At 45.9% G+C, this 23,383-nt stretch overlaps 1 protein-coding gene and 1 long non-coding RNA gene across 3 annotated transcripts in view; one reads left to right on the top strand and one right to left on the bottom strand.

Annotated features, from left to right (window-relative positions):
• LOC138582318 (retinol dehydrogenase 7-like) overlaps positions 1-23,383 on the top strand; it is a 230,169-nt gene that overhangs the window by 124,910 nt on the left and 81,876 nt on the right. The gene's annotated exons all lie outside the window — the stretch shown is intronic.
• Positions 7,774-23,383, bottom strand: part of LOC138582319 (uncharacterized) — a 76,004-nt gene continuing 60,394 nt past the window's right edge. Inside the window, exon 2 of the long non-coding RNA XR_011305005.1 lies at positions 7,774-8,156. This is a non-coding gene — a long non-coding RNA (uncharacterized lncRNA). The remainder of the gene's footprint in view (positions 8,157-23,383) is intronic.

Below are 23,383 nucleotides of genomic sequence, written 5' to 3'. Positions count from 1 at the left end.
GAAGCCCTTGGCAGAGATGCAATCTGTACATCACTGATCCAAACATAACCCACCATGCTGAGCAACTTTATTATCTTCATCATCTGCAACCTTGGGTACCAAAACAACTCACTTGCACCATATATGAAGCAAGCTCAGTCAGACTCAGGCTGTTTTCCTCTATAGACTCAGAACAACCAGCAAATAGTACCCACCAAACCAGAATACAGCTTATGCCATGCCTACATGGCTAAGGAGGGTAAATGCAAGGAAAACCAGGCAAGAAACGTGACACATACTATACCCAATAAAGGCTAAAGAGGGAAACTAGACAGTAGGGCGCTAGATAGAAAGGGGCTCCAGATGCAAAAGCCAACACACAAACCAGACTGCAAAATCCACAATAAAGATAACAATAAGCAGCAAGAAAATCTTTGCTAACCTTATTGCAGCACCCCAAAGCAGCTCGATCCTAGTTCAGATCAGAACTGTATCTACAAAATGTAAACTAACTTTTTGCCCACCAATTAGACATTCTGCATTTACTTTAAGTATCGAGGGAGAGGGGGAGCTCTGGAAAGGGGGCACAGCCAAATTGTTCAGGGCGTGGCGTATGGGAGGGGTGGGTAACTTATGCAAGATCCACCTGTACCCAACATGGTGTCAGGTGCTCTGGTTTGCATCCAGTCTGCATACTGTAAATAGAACTCCCTCTGGTTCAGTTTCTAAATAAACTGCTGCCTTTAAATAAATCCATTTCTGATTCGAGATGTAAGCAATTCAATCACTGGGTCAATAACCTTCCATCTGTAAATAAATGACCCAGGCCCGTGTGCTTAATATCTCTTCTTGAATGCTCAGTTAAGGTTGCAGCTCCCCAGTTGTCTGCCTGTCCTGTGATAATCTGCAGCTATTAACCGCCTGCAAGGAAGGGCGAAAGGTATGCACATATGCCTAGAGAGGCACCAGTCCAAAATAAACTAAAGGTTGTGTCACTTTAAACACAGGTTGTTCTCTTTTTCCGTTCCGTTGGAACACTTTGGGTCCTTTCCTCTGAACCCGAACGCAGGTTGGAAGCAGCTGCGCAGAAGAGCTGGCGCTGGCGACTGTGCTGCAGTAGACCGCCATCTTGGTGCCTTGTGCTGCATTCCCTTTGCAGTCTTGATGTCCATGGGCCACGCATCTCCGGTCTGGAAAGTTTCGCCTGGAAGTTGGGGGAAGCAGAGCCTGTCCGGTATCGCCTCTGTGGATAGCGGGGTGTTTTCACTGTTACAATCTGCACTGTATTGCCTTGCATATAGCATACAGCATACAGCGTGCACTGTCCCTGAGGCGCTATGCCTGCTGCCAAGAGAAAAGCTATGCATAAAAAGTCCCAGGCCAGCCAAATTATGAAATCTGCCCCGATTTCTATTAAGCTTGGCTGTAAAACCCCAGCCACTCTTTCTGTGGTCATCTCCTCACTTTCTACTAGGGACTGCACTGCTGATGCTCCGGTGTTGAGCTTGTGCACGAAGCAGGGAACTAACCTCTCTATTGCACATGGTACATCTCTTCCCAGTGATGACATGGGGATTAGCGCTAACCCTGAACCATTTATTGCCTTAACAACACGGTTGCCACCCAAGGCTAGTCCTCAAGCCCATTTGACTCCCGATCAGTGGTCAATAGTAAATGCTGATATGTCCAAAGAACTGAATATTTGCAATATTTTTTGTGAATTTTGTACATAGATGGATACACTGGATAAATGTGTCATGTCCGGTCAATACAGACTGCTCTTCCCAAACTTATGTCCCACCTGCGCTTGAGAAAATCCAACATCCAGATAAAGTGGACAGTTGCTGTCAGCTGACTGTCAATTAGGGACAGTGACCCAGCCGCCACAATCCACACAGACCACATCTAATGAACCAGCCTTTGAAATCGCTTCCCTCCCTACGGCCTCGTGTTCATCTGCATTTTTGGTAGCAAGTGAGCGAGTGTCAGTGTCAAGTGAGCGAGTGCCGGTGTCAAATATCCTACCCATAGCTGCTGTAAATATATCAAAGCACGTTTTGTCAGGGGTTCATAGTCCCGCAGAAGTTCGTTTACGTCTAGCTATGTCCAGAAGTTTGCAGATAAGAAAATCCTCTAACACTGTCATCTATGGAGAGGAATACCAGAGATCTTGTCATGGACCAGAGAAACTTTGTTATTACAAATGTTGAGAAACCTCATGGTAAAGAGCGAGAGAAGCCTTACGGAACAAAGTAATGGTATGGCTTTGCTAAAGAACTGGGCCAGGAGTGGATAGAAGTTCTGACCTGAAGATCCTGCGCAGACTTAAGACTGACGAATGGTGTACTCTGGAGAGTAGGGACTGTGTACTGGGAGGATGTGGGGCTAGTAATCTGCCACATTTCCTCAGTATCTGCCAATATCTGCCCAAAGGCTCCATGAAACTTAACCTTATAATTGATTAAGATTAGTTGTTTTAGTAGGAATGTCTTCCTTTGATAGTTTTCTCATTTGTTGTCTGCCTTGTTCTCAGTATGTGCTTTGTAAATTGTTCTATGTTTGTGGCGCTCTGATGCCTGCGGGCTTCAGCGCTATATAAATAAATAAATGTGCTTATGCTGGCCAAAGACAGACCTCAAGGTGTTAACCTATTCCTGACATCTTCAGCTGGCCCCGAAATCACTAGGGAGAGCACACGTGAGAAATGGAAGGAGGACAAATAGCACCAATGTACACTACTTGGTGCTTTTCATAAAATCAAAGAGGATTTTGGGCGCATGGGAATAAACAAAATGTTTTATATGTGATATCAGTGACAATGAATCAAGCTGGCAACCCTTCTGAGCTTATAATGCACACTGAATGTTCTGCTTATTTTAATTATAACACCAGTAAAGGGATGGCAAGCGTAGAGCTATATATACACATTTGAAGAGAGTTATCCTTTGAGAGTCACGTGCTAGCAGTCCTGCTTTAGCAGAGTGCTTCCTTGCACACATTTCTTTCACAGCCTCCCTATCGCATTGATATGCTCTTGACTTAAATTGCACTGGGTGCTCTGGGGACGGAGGCAACCCAACAGCACGTGCACATATAGCCAGCCTTTGCAGCATGCTGCTCACCCCAGCTCACCTAAAGCCCTGCTTTTGAGTACAAATCATTAAGGACAATGCAAAAAAGCTGTCAACACAAGGGGCCTCATTCCGAGTATGGCGGTAAGGGATAGCGGCCACCGCTAACGAGAGCGGTGGCGGTAATCCCTTACCGCCATACTCCGAGTTCCCTTTGCACCATGGTGGTTTTAACACCTGCTTTTAGCAGGTGTTAAAAACCATGGCGCTAAGGGACCTTGATGTTAATTACGCCACCGTAATTTACGGTGGCGTAATTGACGCCTTCCCCACTCCCATTATGCCCTATGGGGCAAGAATGGGAATGGGGAAGGGTAAATGGGGATTGGGGAATTACCGCCCCGCCAACCTTGGAATGGGGCGGTAATTCCGCCATCCACCAAGGCGCTGCCGGTCCGGGTACGGCGTCAACCAAGGCGTTAATAGCGCCATTGGTTAGCTCCGTACTCGGAATGAGGCCCAAGATCTACACGCACACAAAACTCCACCTCAAGAATCATCCACCATCAGGTTGCAGAATTCAGCAGCAAAGCTGTGAACAAAAGAGCCCTGGGACACCAGGACCCTCTATTATGCTTAGTATAAAACAAATGTAGTCAAAGTCTGGATCTAAAAACCACACTTGGCCGTGACACACATCTTGAATGCCTCCTACAAACAGTATACAAGCCTGAAAAGCTTGGCCCGTGTCCAACAGATCCTTCCTTGCAAAATTCATAGAAAAAGCAGAGCAGCAGCTACGGTGATGCTCCGCTACCATTACAACCTGAGTACCAGAATCTTCCATGTCCTGGTGGCAGCTTTGAACTCCATTGACCAAAAACAACCATGACAGCTTAAACAGTGGCCTGGGCATGGTCTTCCTTCCAAAATAATAAACCACATAAATGCAGGGAAGCAGTTCCTGTCTGTTAATTCGTGCCAGCCTGTAAGTGTTCCGAGGGACTCGATTTCATGCTATTCAATGCAGAATTCTATTTGTGGAACCAACTATCAGAACTGTTTTCCTATTGTCCTGGCTGGCCTCCCTAAGCACCAAACCCTACCCGGTCAGATCTTCTGATATCTGGGTATGCTCTTTAATTTTCTATGTTGCTTCTACACCAAACCACTGCTGCAGTCAAAACTGCTTCTCGGGCAATTATGCTCAAATAGTGCACAAGACCATGCCTTTTGGATGCAGCATAGCAGTCAAGAATCAACACGATAAACGAGCTGGAGGATTGACAATTGTATTTAGACACACATGTACACCAAAGTTCACACTAGCCGGCTGCACGAGACTCAAAGTCCCTGCTACTTCTGCGCACCTAACAACACGCATGCTTCACCTACAGACCCCCAAATTTCGCCAGGTCAGACCGGGCGGGAACATCACCTCCCGCCTGCAGGACTCGGGATCGGGCGGAATTAACAGTGGCGGCGGGTTTACCGCCACTGTTAATTCCGGACCGCCCGACCTGGAATGAGGCCCATTGTATTTGAGTGTTGTTAACACAGGAACCTAATCATATATAAACATAGGCAATGGCTGCAGTACCGCCCAATCCCAAGTCCTGCAGGCGGGAGGTGATGTTCCCGCCAGGTCTGACCTGGCGGGTTTAACACCGCCCGCCTGCAGGCGGACGTGGAAACACCAGCACCATCATCAGATGGTGCCGGTGTTTCCACTTCCCCATTCCCATTGAGTCCTATGGGACTCAATGGGGATTTACCGAATTCCGCCTCCGGGATTCCCGGGACACCAGGGTCATAATGCCCTGGTATTTCCAGGAGTCACGGAGGCAGAATGGTAATACGGGTCCGGCGGTAACCGAGGCGGTAAAACCGCCTGGTAACCGCCGGACTCGTAATGAGGCCCAATGTTGTTTAGATGAGTACATTCTTTAATCAATTAAGTAGTTCACAATAGGTCTCCCGATCACCCCTGACATCTTGTTACCAACATTATAAACACAACCCCTTGTAGGGACTTTTCATCAAAATTAATTTCATATGTGATATCATCAGTGATGTCCTGGGTGTTAGTCTTAGCAGTGCATGGTTGCTTAGCTTACCATAACTAGCAAATTTCTGAGGTTTTTCGGTTTTACTTGTAACCATAACGTCCCTTTAACAAAGTTTTTCATTGAATTTCATAGGTTTTTATTAGTCCAACTTAACCATAACGTCCCTTTAACAACATTTTTTCAGTGATTTTCATGGGTTTTTACCAGTGCATACTATTTTCCTAGAACTTACTAATATCATACTTACCCAATATAACAATATTTGTGTCCAATGTACAAAATGTCACCTTAAAACCCTGCCATTTCCCACCTTCTAGAATAATTTTTAACTCTTCTATACACTTTTTGCAACTATTTCAACTAGTTTTGCATCTGTAGATGTCTACGAACATCTGACTTCATTGCGGACCTTCCGGACAGTGCCACATGATAAGATCTGTGCTTTGTGGACAGTTCGGAACTGCATTTTCTACTGATGTAGGAACTTTCAACTTCAAAATGTCCCTTGCACAGCTCCAACACCTATCCCTACTCATTATCATACTTATTATCACAGTACATACTTTTAGCAAAACTGCTATTTATTTTAAAATGGCATCAGCTATTGCCATCCCTTCTCCCCAAGAGCCACCACCACTGCTGTAATCAATGAGCATGTGAAACACTGCCCCCTACCTTAGAAATAACACACATGCAACATTTTCCCCTGTCCACCTGCCCCTCCATATTAGTGTTTGGTGCCTCTTCCCGCATTTCCCTCCCCACCTTTCGTTCTTATCTCTCCTGCCAAAAAAATAAAATACATCCAAAAAGAACAAAAGAAATGTTCCTTTAGGAACAACCGTTCGCAGTTAAAAAATAGACTGAAAACTTATAGACTCCATCTACTTTACATTTCTCAGTAAAGTACATAGACTCAATAAGATTTTCCAACATTTCCATTTGCATTTTGTGTTATGCTAATGGCAATATTGTGGCTTTTATCCCCCGTTGCAGAGACTGTAACGGAGGATACCGGACTGGCAGCCCAAGTTATCAGCACAAGCGAATCGAGGGTGGATAACAAGGTCTCCGGACCATTATCCCCCCATTCCAGCCCCTGCAATGGGGGATGAAGGCCATTAGCACCCTAGGTTCCCAAAGCGGAAACCTGGGGTGCTAAAACAAAGATTTTTCTTCCTACACCGGGACGCCGTGTAGGAAGGAAAATCCTTTTCCAAGATAGCCACCATGGAAATGGAAGGCGGGGTTCGGAAACAAGGCCCCTCTTCGCTTTCCATGGCAGTCTGCAGGAGGCGAAGAGAGAACCCTATAATCATATTACCACGATCACATTTTTCTTCCCTTTTAAACCTATCCCAATTTCTATAACTTTACCACAAAGCCAGTCCCAGGTGGACATGGCCACTTTAACCCCATGTGTTGTCCCTCGTGGTCATGGCCAGTAGCCAGATTGTCCGGATCATAACCTTATATCATGGCCCGAACAATCTGGCCACTACCCATGGCCATAAGCTACACCTCATTCACCAAAGGTATTTCACTATTTTTTGTACCTACATTGTGACACGTGTCAAAAAATAAAACACAGACACATTTGCAAAACCATGCTTTCAGGTCCTTGCCAATGCTCCTTAAACAGGTTTGCTGGAAATCCACCCACGTTTCATTTTTCCAAAAGTGTCAAATGTATGCACATTCAATAGTCATATAACCTAGCCCCCACTTGACAAAATCCATTCTGACTTTACAAAAACATTAATATCTACATACATAATCTTTTTGCAAACCTTTGTGTAGATTTGCCAAATGGCACCACATTTATAAGCCTTTGGAATATTTTGGTACCCCCCTCTAATTTCACCCCTGCTTGGCAAAATCCCACCAAACTTTCCAAAAACATTTATATCTAGATCTATTATCAGTTCGCCAAAGTAAGTATAGATTTGTCAAATGGCACCTCATTTATAAGCCTTTACATTATTTTGGGACTCCCCCTCTAATTTTGCCCCCTCTTGACAAAATCCCACCAAACTTCCCAAGAACATTTATATGTAGATCTGTTATCAGTTTGCCAAATTAATTGTAGATTCGTCAAACGGCACCTCATTTATAAGCCTTTACATTATTTTGGGACCCCCAGACTAATTTTGCCCCCTCTTCACAGAATCCCAACAAACTTTGAAAACTCATTCGGAAGTAGCTCGGGAATAAAATTGCAAAATGCCATGCAGTTTCATTACAGGAGTACTCCGCTCAAACATGTTATTGTCCCAAGCATATGTTGATCGATCGTAAAAACTTTTCCTATGCACCTTACCGTGGTTTTCCTCACTTTTACATATGCGAAATCAGGCAGCAGGGCACGGCCATTTTGTGCTAATCTTATCCATTGCTGCATCGCACTAAACTCAAGTGCCCTTTCGGCACTAAACCATAGTCCCCGCCCCTGAAACTAACATCACCACTCCTAGCTATATTCTCCGCCTATATACATGACGCTAGTGTGCAGCGTAGCCAAACGCAGCCAATCATCACCTACATCCAGACGTCAGTTGACACAGAACCCGGAATATCAACACACATCCTTTCACAGCACAGCGCCTCCCAATTCTGAGTAAAAAACACTATCTTTAAACAAAACCGCAATACTCTGCAATTTAAAATGTGCTTTTATTTCACAATAAACGCTCTGAGAACATCCGCCGATTTCCATATGGAAGCAAATGTTTTGTTTCTTTGTTGTCGATACACAAATGTTTATCGTGAGTCACATGGTGTTCCTTTGGGTATAAGCTCATTGGATGGAGGCACTGTGATTCGCAAGCCTTCGGCATCATCTTGTTGCTACACCACTGTAAACGATATCAAACTACTCGTTATTGCCAGTACTGCAAAAGGGCATATGGGCCCTGAGCGATCATCCCAAAACAGTGTCACGGTCATCCACCCATTGAAGTGTATCATCAACTGGCGGCTGAAGAACCCATCAATTGGTATCTGGAAATGATGACATTCGCATTAGGGCAGGATGTGGCTGTGTAGAAAACATAACAGAAATGTGTCTCAGTAGCCGTTCTTAATTCTATTCTAATCGATCCATTACATATGCATAGTGTGAAAAGTAACGATAAATACAATTGAGAAACAGTGCAAACACAGAGAAAACAACATACAATGTTGGAGTGAACGATGTGATTGAGAGGTTAGTGCTATGCACTCTGTGTAGCTCGCAAAGGAAGACTGAGGCGGAATTTGACTGAAACATTTTAATAACACATACACAGCATTTTAACGTAGCAGTAGCCTAGAATTGGGCGTCGGTGGAACCTGTACGAGCACAGACGTGGACTGCATACATTTTGGTGCTGGACTGCCCACGTGCCATGGGACAAATACAAGTACAAAGTAGTTGTTTCTGAGTCTCCTCACCAATTGGCAACACCAACAAGCCATTGCAGTGTTAGCCAGGCATCCATACCGGTCATAAAATGAAACCTTGATTCCTTTTTCTACAAATATGTCTACTGTAAAACTTACATAATAATCGGCATTTCCATTCTCTTGGCGTAACGCAGAGTGTCTGTTCAGATCAATGATTTATCATGAAATGAAATTAAATGAAATGTTACTTTGTCAGGTTTGCGAATGCTGACCCTTATCATACGTGACGTTTTTACATACCTCACCCCATTCCTTTCCTTTCCTTTCCTTATGAAAACTCCCTTTATTTCCAAGGACAAAAAACAATAAAGCCTTATGCCTAGCTTGCTTTCGGTAAATGGAAGTGACAAATTAGCTCAGCAGGACGCAAGGGAGTAAGCAGCTCAAAGCATTGACCTTGAGGCCCAGGGCATCGATTCCCGCGTGCACCACTGTAGCATTAGGAATATTTAGGAAAAACACCCAAATTGTTTGCTTGCATACAGCAATACCACGCAAAATTTTTAGAGATTTACGCATTTTATGAAAACACTCGGAATTCATAATCCACCTGTCAGCATTTTGTATTTTGGAGACCTTGCGCCTTCAGACCGTAACCCCGCACCACCTCAAAATCACCTCCCATATACCTAATATGGACTGCTCAAACAGGCAACTCTTGCAAAAGAAATTGACAAACAGGGTGCATGTGGAAAGCCATTTTTTGTACGCTTTATTTTGACAATTTATACTTTTGATAGCTTTGAAATTCAAGTTACATATGTTTTCCATTGCTCATGTACAATGGATCACAATTGGTGAACAAAGAAATAGCTGAAAAGCATCCTGTGTGACAGAAATCTGTGAGTCCCTTCAGATCTCTTGATAGTGTAATCAAACACGATATTCTCAAGAGCTTTGTGTGCAGGTGAAGATGGAATCAACCACTTCTTGCGTTCCTGCTCCTCCGTTAAAAAGATCCATGTTCACATTTGTGAAAATGTTGGTTTTCTGTCCATGAGTGAACGTTGGAGCAGTGGTGCATCAATGAGTGCCATTTTTCAATTAGAATTTCCAACTGCTTTTCACCAACCCTGTAATGCTGAGGTGTTAGCGACCTTCTCAGGACTGTTAGCAGACTTTCACAGTGCAAAAACACCTGTTTTATTGCTTCTTGCAGCCATATCCCATCCCATCCTCATCACCCCTCACCTCCCCAGAGATTATTTGATAAGTTTGACAAGTGCTATGTTGTGTTTTTTAATGTGTTTTACCTCAATGTCCGCGGACACCGGTCGATGTCCGCGGATCCAAGATGGCAGGGGTTTCTAAAAATCTGACGCACTTCACGCTTTTCACGATCCAATCAATGAGCGCACCCGATGTCCGCAGACACCACGTTGCCCTCTAAGCCAATCAGTGTCAATCGGTGTCAACTAATCTTTTGAGACACACTTTTTGGTCGTTTAAAAAAAAATAATGGATGGATTTTCACCAAATGTACAAAAGCACGCTTTCAGGACCAAGCCGCCGCTCCTGCTGCAAATTTGGTGAAAATTCGTCCAGCAGTTTGGGCTGTAGGCGTGCGCAAAATCTTTTCACCATTCAGTCTATGGGAAAAAAAAAAGATTTGGGTCCCCTCCCTATAACTTTGCCCCCCCTTAATCAAACCTCACCAAACTTTGCATAAAGATCCAGTGTGGGCTATATACTTTTCTTGCAAAGTTTGGTGATGATTCGTCCAGGGGGAGCGAAGTTATAAGTCGCCCAAAAAGTGCTTTTCCTATGGGTATATATATATATATATATATATATATAGAGAGAGAGAGAGAGAGAGAGAGAGAGAGAGAAAAAAAGAGGAAAGAATGAACCGCACTCTCCACGGTCAATTGAAGGACCGAAGTCAATGAAAAAATAGCACAGCTCACAACAAGGTATGGGTCTGAAGGTATTTAATATTATTAGAAAAACAAAAAGTACAAAAATACAGCTGAAAAGCTGTGGCAAAAACAGAGGCAGGACACCTGTGAGCGCGACCCACACACAACGCGTTTCGCACTCGACTGAGTGCTTGATCACGTATATATGTGTGTGTGTGTGTGTGTATATATATATATATATATATATATATATATATATATATATATATATATATATATATATATATTCAGTTAAAAAACATTGTTAAAGGGATGTTATGGTTAAGTTGCACTAATAAAAGCTTATGAAATTCAGAGGAAAAACTTTGTTAAAGGGACATTATGGTTACAAGTAAAACTGAAAAACCCTTGAAATTTACCTCTTCCTGACTTATTCCAAAGTAGCCCTTCAGATGGCTCCATGGAGGGTGTCAAAGTGGCCCCTCACCTGCTCCTACCCAGCAAGAGTAATTAAGAACTTTGCTGAGGCAGTTCTCCCCCTTGTTCTCACTGAATCCCGGTTTGACACCTTGATGCAAACATGAAATTGAAACAGGGGACAGTGTACCAACAAAAATAGGGGGTATAGGATGTCAGACAAGGGGATCCTACATCAAAACAGAGGTCAACAAGATGTTGGATATTGTAGTGATTTAACCCTCCAGTAGTCCATGGTCCAGTCCTGTGGTTCTGGTGCCAAAGGCAGGTACTGCTGAACTGAGGTTCTGTGTGGACTACAGGGCTCTGAATGGTGTCACAAGGACAGATGCTCACCCCCTGCCTAGAACTGATGAGCTGGTGAATACTTTGGGTGCCTCCAAGTACCTCAGCGCATTTGACCTCACTGCAGGGTATTGGCAAATAGCTCTAGCAGAACATGCCAAAGAGAAGACAGCATTTTCAACCCCAGAGGGCCTTTACCAGTTCAGGGTAATGTCCTTTGTATTTCAAAAGGCACCTGCCACTTTTCAAAGTCTTGTGAATCATGGACTAAATGGGTTGGATGAATTCTGCCTAGCATGTCTGGATGATATAGCAGTTTTCAGTGCCACCTTGGAAGAACATGTGAAACACCTGGGGATTGTGTTGAAGGCTCTTCAGAAGGCCCACTTGACCATAAAGGCCAGTAAGTGCCAGATTGGACAAGGGTCAGTGGTCTGCCTTGGAAATGAAGTAGTTGGAGGGGGGATTCAGTCTCTACCCAGTAAAGTACAAGCAGTACAAGACTGGCCTACCCCCACTACACAAACCAAAGTGAGAGGCTTCTTAGGTCTCACTGGGTATTACCGAAATCTCATGGCAGACTACTATTATTTCTTTATTATTTGTTTCTTTCTTTATTTTGGCATTTATAAAGCACACTGAACCCAGGGGCATCTGGGCGCTTGTTTGAAGTGTGCAATGGTTATACTTGGTTACAGCTAGGTTGTATCAGGTTACAGACATTGGTTACAACAAGGTTAACGACATAGGTAATACATTAGATTACCAATTTATAAGCATGAGCATAAATGGTGCATATATGTTGTCAAGTTCCAAGATTCTGAAATGTGTGGAGGTGGCAGTGCCATGACTATGTCAGGTTGGGCGAGTTAAGTTAGATTTGGAGGTCTTGTGAGAATAGCCAGGTTTTAATGCCTTTAGGTGAAGACCAGAAGGAGTCATCACATCTTAGGGCTAAAGGGAGGCTGTTCCAAAGTTTGGCCACGATCACCGGGAAGCTGCTACCCCCTGCTTTCTGACGCTTGAATCTGGGGATGTCGAGTAGATGCGGGTAGGCAGCTTGGTGGGTCTGGAGGATTGGTCTTTGGAGATTTTTCTGGATAAGTAGGTGGGGGCAGTGTTTGAGATGCATTTTCGGCTTAATGAACATGATGTGTTCTTGTACCGGGAGCCAGTGGATGCTTCGTCTGGCTGTGGAGATGTGGTCTTTTTTTAGAGATGTTTAGAGTTGCTCTTACGGCGTTCTTCGGAATGACTTGTAGTTTTTTAAAGTTGCAGGCATTAGTGCCTTCAAAGAGGGAGTTGCAATAGTCAATCGTGGATAGTATGAGGGCTCTGGAAAAAGTGATGCAGCGGTCAGTGGATAGCAATGGTCTGCAGGAATTGATCAATTTCACAGTGTATGCTGCTGCTGACGCGATAGCGTTAACCTGTCTAGTTAGTGATAATGTGGAATCTAAGTATACTCTCAAGGTCTTTACCTCTTTGACAACGGTGATCATGTTAACGAAAAAAGGACCTTGGCTGTGTAGCCAGCGGTGCGGGCTGCATTCCCTAATACCACTAAAGCGTGGTGTTGATTCACTTTATAGTTTTTCAAAAAGTGTTTTAGACAAAAAAAGTTAATTTTATAAGTAGTGCTTTATTCTTTTAGAATGATATCTTATCACTCAAGTTTGCTGTTATGCAGATGCGTCAGAGACGTAAAGGTTGTGGCCAATGCATTTCGGATAAACAATCCTTAGTCAGGGCCACCTTAATGAGGCGTGCGCCTCTAATATGATCTCTAATAGCCAAACATTACATTGTATTTAGACATTCAAACACCATGAATTCACAACAATCCACACAAAGGGCCTCATTACACGGTAAGTGGTAAGTAACGGTCTTTACCGGCATGGCGCTAATAACGTGTCCATGTAGGAAGTAGCCCGCTAATTGCGTGGCTTCACGAGTACGTGGGCACGAGCTTAGCGCCATGCTGGTAAGGACCATAGCGCCAGGCCGTTAAAGCCCCCGAAAAGTCCCTTAGTTGCACCTAGGAAAGCGCTGATTGCACTTCTGCCGTCCTAGAATACGGCATTAGCGGTGACCGCTAAAAACGCTGACCGCTAATAGCGATAACCGCTAATAGCGGTGACCGTAAATAAGCGGAACCGGAAGTAGCGCCATCGCACAGGAACGGGAAAGAGCACGGCGGCCATCTTAAAAACACAATCCATTGCCATCCTCTGCCCCCAGGACTTGCAGCCACACCACAGCTTGACAAAATTGTCCATACAACCACTGAGAATGCCCAAGGCCATAAAAAAGGAGCAGCGCAGCAGCGCACGGAGCCCTTCTCAAATGAAGAACTGATAATGCTATCAGACACACTTGCTGCCAACGCAGAGGTCGTGTTTGCAAATGACATGCGGCGTCCCACACTAATCAAGAAGAAGGAGATCTGGGCAGAGGTGGCCCGTAAAGTCAGTGCGGTGGGCTCCACCCCTCCCCCACTGTGAAGGATATACGCAAGCGGTGGGATGATCTACGCCTCCATGTACGCAGTATCCTAGCTGCCAACCAGAGTCTGGCCATGGGCACAGGAGGCGGTGGAGGATCCCCAATAAAACTGCAGGAGTGGGAGGAGACCTGTGCAAGCACCATTGGGGTAGAATCAATTGAGGGAGTAGGCGAAATGGAGGCGGTGTGCTGTCATCGTCAGATGGAGGTGAGTGTCCATACAAAACACTGTACTGTGAAACATGAGGTAATCCCCCAAATGTGACCCTGAAATCATCTCATGGATGGGGCCATCAAGCATACATGCACACAACACTGCCCATATGCTGTGCACATCCCCACACAAACACATGCATGCAGCACCACAGACACGTGTCACCCAGACTCATGCATGACTGACCCACCCATCTGTCCAACAACCTGTATGGTCAAACATGAGGTCCAAATGCATAGAACAGCAGGAACAACAACATCTGCATGAAGCACGTTGACCCAACACCGATGCTATCCCTCTCTTTGTCCCCCACAGGCTCACAATCTGACAGTGAGGAGCAGGACACTGCGACGCAGGCCCCACCTCCCAAGGAACAGTCCAGGGGAATGGAAGCAGGCACCATGGCCAGCACTTCGAGGGGCACTGGAAAGACTGCACTCCCGCAGAGGGCCAAACCCACAAAGCCACCCACGTCACCAAGACGTGAAGGTCCGCCAGACGTAATTGCAGCACCCACTCCAGCAATTCCACCCACGCACGATCCACCTGCAGAAGGGACACTGTCCACCGCTAATCGTTCAATCGGCGAGGCAGCTGCCACGGCACCCATGTCCGATGTGGAGGACAGCTGTATCACAGCCATCGAACACCATACACCCAGCCCGCAGCAGTCAACCCAACCAAGCCCACGCCCCACATCTGTCAGGTACTGTCAGGATTGGAGCGACATATTCTTTTACATACAGTATCATATACTCATTTACATTGGGTCAGGGGAGACACATATTTAGTATAGAAAGGTTTTGGGAAGTTATTATGTGTTATATTTTTAAACAGCCAATTTTGCCCTTAACCTTCATTGCAGTCTATGGAAAATGCCCCAAGCCAAGATGGAGGTTCTCAGTCTAAATTCTAATTGGCTGGAGATTGTTTATAGGGAGGACAGTGAACATTCTAAACTGCCTTTCATCGTCTTTGCCCAGCTGAGAGGTTGTGTGCTATGCTGCTCCTGCTTAACTTGTTCAAGGGTGTCAAGTTTCAAGCAGTCGAGCGGCATCTTTGAAAATATGAAAATATAACAGGAGTCGTGTATGGAGTTTGGTGGAGACACAGGACAGGAGTGAGAAATTTCCAATTTTCTGAGAAAAGAAGTTTTCAAGACTCAATCACAAGATAAGTGACTTTCCATGTTTTGATGAACTTTGTAAAAAGGTTATATTAATTTAAAAGTATTGAAATTGCAAACCTGTATCTAAAAACTGAAGCGCGTATGTTTGTTTTCTTTCCTACGTATCATTTCAAACTAGCGCTTGATTTTTTTTCCCGTTACCTTGAGCCTGCGCGTGTGACTCTGCGCGTGAGAGTGAAGCGTGTGCGTGAACTTTGGACTCGCGTTTACTGTTCATATACACGAGGGTTTTGCTACGTGAGTTCGCGTGTGTATTTTATTACGCGTTTCGTATCTGCGCGTGCGCAAGAACAAATCTATGTGGAGCTTCCGCGCGAGCTCTCAGAAGTGTCACGTGATAAAATAAAAGCGCGTGTGCTTTTTTCCCGCGATTTGGTTTTTGCGCGTATGCGTATTTTTTCGTGGGTTGGACTTTAGCGCGAGTGTGTTTAACTCGCGTCTTGGACTTTAGCGCTTGTGCGTTTTACCCGCTATTTGGATTTTCAGCGCATATGCGTATTTCCCGCGACTTGGAGTGAAGCGCGTGTGTTTTTTCCCGCGGTTTGGATTTTCAGTGCGTGTGCGTATTTCCTGCGACTTGGATTAAAGCGCGTGTGTTTTATCCCGCGGTTTGGATTTTCAGCGTGTATGCGTTTTACCCGCGGTTTGGATTTTAGCGCGTGTGCTGGATTTTTCCACGTGAAGATTTCATCGCAAGTTTTAAATTCGTTCCAGAGTAAAAGACACTCTAAAAAGAAAATATAAAAATAAATACTAGAACTTAAAAGAACTTCCTTAAAACTTATTTAAAGAACTTTAGACCTTGTTCAAGAATCTTGAGGTTGAGAAGACTAACTACAAAGTTAAATATTACATTCATGGACCTGCTGAGAAGGCTGAATGATCTTTAAGATTCTGGTCAACAAGTAAGGAAGTCTTGTCTGCTTATCACTTCTCTGGGCATACTGAAGAGAAGTACCAGGTATGGCTTTTTTTGACTATTTTGGTAAAGGATATAGGGTTTTAAGGTTAGTATAGTAACCCATTGAGTAATGAGGTGTATTACATGTTTATGTTTTCACTACAGGTGAAGAACCAGCGAGTTGATAGCTTCCAGCCTGGTGTTTGTTTATTTGTCCCTTCCCCCTTTCACCTGGAAGTGAGGTAAACTGAGCGGTTATATATTTATCAGCTCAGAGTGCCACATTTTGGGTGGATTGTCGGGGGTTCAGCAGCTTCCGCAGACACCAGGATCTCAGCCTTGACAACATCACATGGCAGCAGCCATGATCAGTCTGGGGATGAATTTGTGGCAGGGTGCTGGAGTCCAACGGTGACATCACCTGATGGTGGACATGTGCCATAAGGTGCGGCAGGTACCGTACAACCCAGACACAGAGGCCATGACATGGCCATCATCCGACAGCGCCAGGAAGACATCACTGCGCTGGTCGGCCAGCATGTGGGCGATGCTGCCCTAGCGAGGGAGGAGTGCAGGGAACATGCCAGGGGCATCAGACAAGCCTTAGAAGCCTGCACCAACCGCATATGCAAGGAAATGTCAGCTGTGAGGCAGGTCCTCACACGCATTGCAGACGTAATGGATAGGCAGAACCCCCCCCACCGGCACTGGCCCAACCTAGCACCTCCTCCTCTGCCAGCTCAAGGCAGACCAGCCCCCTGCCCAGGTCCATGCAGGCTATGCGACGCACAACCTCACAACCCCCCAATGATGCCAGAGAGGGTGGGAACTAGGGCCAGCCTGATGTTGCTGACACGTGTACTGCAATGCTGCACTGATGTGCAAGCCATGTGTGGGAGTGTTGTGGGGGGATGGAAAGTGTTTTTGGGAGTGTTGTGGGGGAAGGGGGGAAAGGGTGTTTGGGAGTGTTTTGGGGGGTGGAAAGGGTGTTTGTGTAGTTGGGTCCATGCACTTCTTATACTTACGATACTTAATACACACTGGTAACATGACGAATCACAGGAGTGGACAATTTTCTTTGTGTATGTGTGCTTTACTGGTGGACAGAGTACAGTGTACATTTCCCCACAAAACCCAGTGCCCCAATACCCACATTCATTGCACACTCTTCATCCATGTGTATTAGAAATATTGGTCTATCAGATGCTGGCGCACAGCATGTTCCTCCTGTGCATCGCCACCTGCATGACGTGCAGCCCCATCTTCTCCCTACTATCCTCATCATCATCCTCACCAGGTGGTTGCAGTTCAGTGTCAGGGGGCAGTGCACATTCCGTCTGATGCACATATTGTGCAGCATGACACATGCCATGGTGATCTTGTTCACCTTCTCATGCCGGTACAGGAGTGCCCCACCCGACCTGCTGAGGCACCGAAATCGTGCCTTCAAAAGGCCAAATGTCTGCTCAATTACCACACGGGTACGGGTATGTGCACGATTGTATTCCTCTTCGTGCCTGTTCTGTGGGTTCTGTCCAGGGGTAAGGAGCCACCTCTTCAGGGCATAGCCAGCATCACCTGCATGGGTGCAACAATGGGTATGTGTAAGTGATTACATCAAGTAGAACCAGTACATATCACACAATTCAATTTAGCATTGTGAATGTCATCCACAAATCCCCACATGCATGGAGGTAATCAAAGTAACTGCAATGTGGGAAGGTGATGTAGTCCTTGCAAGTGTACATGCACTGTGCAAGCCTACAGCAGTTATTGCCATGTACTGGGTGAGGTCAAGTCATTCGTGTCTTTTGGTCCTGGCACCGTTTGAACCACACTACTAGTGTACTGCGATTCCGAAGATGATGTCCCCATGCAGTCATGCGGCACTTCTGTAGTGGTGTACGGGTGTGGATCACTATAATGGATAAAGGTGATCACTTTGTATGCACTTAAGGTCGCCTTTCCGTTGTGATGATGTTCAGCGTACATTCCCATTGTCCATATTGGCTGCATGTAGCTACATTGTGTTATAGAGAGTATGGTCTGATGTGCAATGTGCATGTGGATGGATAGGGCATGGTTGGGGTAATGGCTTAATTTCATTGTTGTGCAGCTTACTACTTGCATGTGGTTTTCATGTGTCAGGTCCAGTGTGGGCTGCCTCAGTGGACAGTGGTGTAATTCTGTATGGGCATTGTTTATCCTGAAAACTAATCACACCCAGTCGGAGTATGTATCTCTCCCCCCCGCCCGCAATCACACCCAGTTGGAGTATGCATCTCTCCCCCCAATCACACCCAGTTGGAATATGCATCGCTTCCCCCCCCAATCACACCCAGTTGGAGTATGCATCTCACCCCCCAATCACACCCAGTTGGAGTATGCATCTCTCCCCCCCAAATCACACCCAGTTGGAGTATGCATCTCTCCCCCCCTAGTCTAACCCCACATCACACTGCCATGTGCTTGCCCTGCTACTCACCAAGTAGCCACAAACTTTGTCCAGCATGTCGCTCCATGTAGTGTGGTATCGTTGAGCTCCGCAGGACCATTGAATCATGGGTTGATCCGGGATATCGGGCACAACAATGTGTGATTATCATGTTAGAGTCACATACCATTTGATGATTCCCAATATTCATAATTATATTGCCCACATTGATTAGCAAGGAAGTCCATCGTTGACATTGTTGATCGTCTCATCATGCCCATTATTGTAACCCATAATGTGTAATCAAAATCATGTAGGCCGTGGAGGCATATATACATACATTGTTCGGAAAAAACTGATATTACATAGCATTGCATGATTATCCACAATGGCATTGAGTACATACATACGTCAATATATGTTGTCAGGTAGTCGGACGGTTATGGAGGAAAGAAAAAAGGGAAAATAAGAAAAGAAAACAGGTCAGGATCAATATTAGCTACTCTCAAAAATGTAATTATTGGTTATGTAGATGCGATAAAACTGACCTGTCGATGCTTTAGGCAACGCAAGCTCTGAGGGATAATAAAAGATGTACAGTCAGTACGGTGTCCGCTTGCTTGTTAAATAAAGAGCATCAAAGTAGACGCGGACGTGACAAAGAATGCCTCGCTATGTCTTACCTAACTCCCTCAGTCTGCTTTGAGATTCGAAACGGGATGTTATAGCAGTGAAAGCCGTGTGTGCTGTGTCCTAAAAAGGTATAGGATCACATCAGTAATGTCATGCTGTCGAGCAGTATCATTAAGATACTCTGATCAAGAGGGGCTGCTTACCTCAGTTGTTTGTGTTTCTGGTCATCTCGGGACGTGGGGTGTGCATGCGCCCAGTGCTTACCCTTCTTGTTGTGTTTAGGGTTGCCAAGGTGACCGCGCTTGAAACGTTCATGCGGCAGCCATCTTGGGTAGGTCACATAAACTCACTGGGCTATAGCCGAAATGTGTCCTGTGTGTCAGGGTGCTGTATGGGCTTACGGTGATGATGTTCCCATCAATGGAACAAGATCTGTATGAGTCATTGGGCCTCATTATAAGGCTTGCGCTCCATAATGAAGGGGGCCGGTACGGGTCCGGCCCCCTTCATTACGGGAGCGCCAATTACGAGCTTCCCATCGTGGGACCCGGATTGCATGCCTGGTAAAACCAGGCGTGCTTTCCGGGTCCCGCGAGGGGAAGAGGGAGGCAATAACGGGCCAGAAGTAATCTGCCCGTTATTACCTCCCTCCCCATTCCCATTGAGCCCTATGGGGGCTCAAATGGGAATGGGGATGGGTTCCTGCAAGGAGGACTTACCGGGTCCTCCTATGTCGGAGTTTCCCGGTAAGCCCTCATTGCAGGAACCCGGTAATGGAGCCCGGAACGGAGGCAGCCATGGAGCTGGTAGCTCCATGGCTACCTCCATTCTCGTAATGAGGCCCATTGAGTGTCTTTAGCTGAGATTGGGCCTCATTAGGACTCCGGCGGAAAACCATGGTGCTATTAGCACCATGGTCGATGCCGGAGTCCGCCATGGCGGAATGGGGAATTTCCACCCCATTCCAAGGTTGGCGGGGTGGTAATTCCCCATGCCACCATGGCCCTTCCCCATTCCCATTTTTGCCCCATAGGGCATAATGGGAAAGGCGGTAAGTACGGTACCGCAAATTGCGGTACCGTACTTACCTCGAGAGTCCCTTTGCGAGCCCCTACTTTAACGACTGGTCTAGACCAGCCGTTAAGGTCGGGTCCTGCAAAGGGACCTCGTAGCAAGGCGTTAAGGGTTTAACAGCGCCGACACCTTTTATGGCGCCGTTAACCCCTTAACGCCTGGGGCTAATGAGGCCCATTGTGTGCCAATAAGGAGTAGTTTGGTTTCCTCATAATTTGGGCAGAGTGTGTGTTGTGCCATCCAGGCCTGACTGGTTTGGTATAATTTGCTTAGAGTGTTGGAGTGAGTGGGCCTCATTACAAGTGCAGCAGTAAGGGGTAAACGGCGCAGGTAAGGACGCCAGTGCCATTAACCCCTTACCGCTGCATTCCGAGGTCCATTAGCGGGAGCCGCTAAGGGACCAGGGAGCTAATAACGGGCCCGTTATTAGCTCCCTCACCATTCCCATTGAGCCCTATGGGGGCTCGAATGGGTATTTTGAATGGGGATTTACCAGGTCCTCCAAGGTTGGAATGACCCGGTAAGTCCCCATTCAGAGAACCCGGAGACGAGTTTGGAGGCAGCCATGGCGCTAATAGCACCATGGCTGCCTCCAAACTCGTAATGGCCCCAGTGTCATAGTTCCCAGAGATCGATAGGAGGATTTGGGTGTCGTCCACATAGTTAGTGTAGGTGACACCCATGTCATTAAGGAGGTGAAAAAGGAGTTTGGTGAAGATGTTATACAGGGTCCGTGAGACACATGAACCTTGTGACACCCCACAGGTGACGGGTGGGGAGGCTGCAGCTGAGGTGGAGAACACTCTCATAGTGCGGTTATATAGGAAGGACTCTATAAAGGCTATGGTTTTGGTCGAGAAGTGGGCAGCTGAGGGGAGGTGTTGACAGAGGATTTTGTGGTTGACCAAGTCAAAAGCTGCAGATAGTTCAAGTAGGAGGAGGAAGATGGTCATGTTGCCAGTGTCTTTGATTTCATCCATTTTGATTTTTAAGTCCAAGAGGGCCGATTCAGTTCCATGACCGGGGTGGAAGCCCGATTGCCAGAGGCCGAGGAGATTGTGGGTTCCCAGATAGTTTTGGATTTGCTCATAGGCTGCTCTGTTGAGGATTTTGAGGAGGAAAGGTACGGTTGGGATGGGGTGGTAATTGGTGAGAATGTTAGCGTCTAATGTGGGCTTCTTGGTGTGCTATTCTTCTCGATGGACGCTTTGTTACTTTCTTTGCCAATATCTACCTGGTTGTTGCGAGTCAAAAGGCCAGTACGTAGCTTCCTTCTTTTCATTATTTTTTTCAAGAGAGCTTTTTTAAATCGGGGTGTACAGGCGCATTATAAATGCCAGATCATATCATATCATATCATATGATATCATATCATATCATGTACATGAAAACATAAGCAAAACTGGCAAAACAAAAAGCAAGGCAAAGAAGACTAGATGGGTCTCCAGAAAGTGCCTGAAGGCCATATGGTCTGTGATAATGTGCCCTCTCAGAGAGTGGGCATTTCAGTCACAATGACCTGCATTACTAGATATAAATAAGCCTTCTGAAATGGGATATCCCAATGAGGAGGGATGAGATAAATTTTAGGGCATAGAGAGGACACCAAGGTTGAAGGTTGGACTGCAGAAAGGAGTCCCTTTGCCATGAAAAGCGTGTTAGCTGAAAAACATATTTAACCATCCAAGATCATAGGCAGCCGATGCCAATGGCAAGGAACTGGTGACATGCCAAAAATTCTCAACACCTGAGAGGAGGGCTGTAATATTAGGCGCTACTTGAAGACATTCAGTAACATAAGAGACAGCCAAGATAAACGGCATTGCAGTGGTACAGCATGGAACATATTAGGGTTGTAACCACTGATGCCAGAGTAGGGGGGCATAAGGAAAGGGTGGTTTTTTGCAACATCTTAAGGCAGAGTAAACATCTGCCAACTAGAGCATTTATGGAGGGCTAGGTGAAAGCAAAGCACATGATCAGTCTGGACATGCAGATAGGCAGTGTGGGCAGATCTCAGAGGGGGGACAGAAGGGTACATCCTAGGCTGCTTTCTCCAAGGTCAAGCAGCCCCCTGACTGCTCTCACTACTCCGAAGGAATCCAAGAAGGTCTCTTGGTCTGAGGAGTATGAGAAGGCCTTCAATGGCTTAAAAGACTCCATGTGCCAGGCCCCTGTTCTCAGGGCCGCAGACTACAAACATGTTTTTATTGTGCTGACAGATTCCTCTGACACTGTGATAGGTGCTGTACGATCACAGGTAGATGGGCATGGACAACCCGATTGGATTCACCAGTCGCCAGTTTAAGGACAGAGAGCTCAGGTGGTCCACTGTAGAGAAAGAATGTTTCTCTATCGTGTGGCCCCTAAGGAAGCTGAGGCCCTACCTCTATCGGACCCACTTCACCGTGCAGACTGACCATAAGCCCTTAAAGGGAGAGAATCCGAAGTTGCTCAAGTGGTCCAAAAGCCTGCAAGGGTTTGACTTCACCATTGAGCACAGGCCAGGTGTCCAACTTAGCAATGCTGATGGGTTGTCCAAAATATTTAGTCGACCTTAACATCAGACTCCTCCAGGGGTGGATTAATTCCCCCTGTCCTTGGTCTGGGAGGGGCCAGTGTTAGGAAAGATTTCCCTTCGGTGCAATTTTCCCTCCATTTATGGGACCCGCAAACCTTTTGATTTTGTATGGCTTACCTAACGTGACTTTTTCCAGTGCAGCACAGCCTTCAGATGCACTCCTCTGGGCTTTAGCTCATCTATTATGGGGAAACTGACACGTTCTTCAGGCTGTCAGTACTGGGAAACTATGTTACCCTTAATCTTTGACTATGTTGACATTTCTTGGTAACTTGTTATCCATGTGCAAAGTCCCTTACAGTACCGCGCATAGGCGTCCTTTTGTTTTCTGGCCCTAGCCACCCTCTAAGGACTTTTTGGGGATTGTACAAGTGTGTCTGGCGGCAGCAGTTTACTTTGAAAGTATTTGTACTTCTTTTTAATGAACCAAGGCGCGTTTACCGCGTTTGGCTCAAGACTGTGGCCAGTGAAGACTCCAAGTTATCCATGTGCAAAGTCCCTTACAGTACCGCGCATAGGCGTCCTTTTGTTTTCTGGCCCTAGCCACCCTCTAAGGACTTTTTGGGGATTGTACAAGTGTGTCTGGCGGCAGCAGTTTACTTTGAAAGTATTTGTACTTCTTTTTAATGAACCAAGGCGCGTTTACCGCGTTTGGCTCAAGACTGTGG

The sequence above is a fragment of the Ambystoma mexicanum genome, chromosome 3q (genome assembly GCF_040938575.1).
Source record: "Ambystoma mexicanum isolate Mex_15411 chromosome 3q, UKY_AmexF1_1, whole genome shotgun sequence".
NCBI classification, from domain to species: domain Eukaryota; kingdom Metazoa; phylum Chordata; class Amphibia; order Caudata; family Ambystomatidae; genus Ambystoma; species Ambystoma mexicanum.
This window is presented reverse-complemented; position numbering and strand designations above follow the sequence as displayed.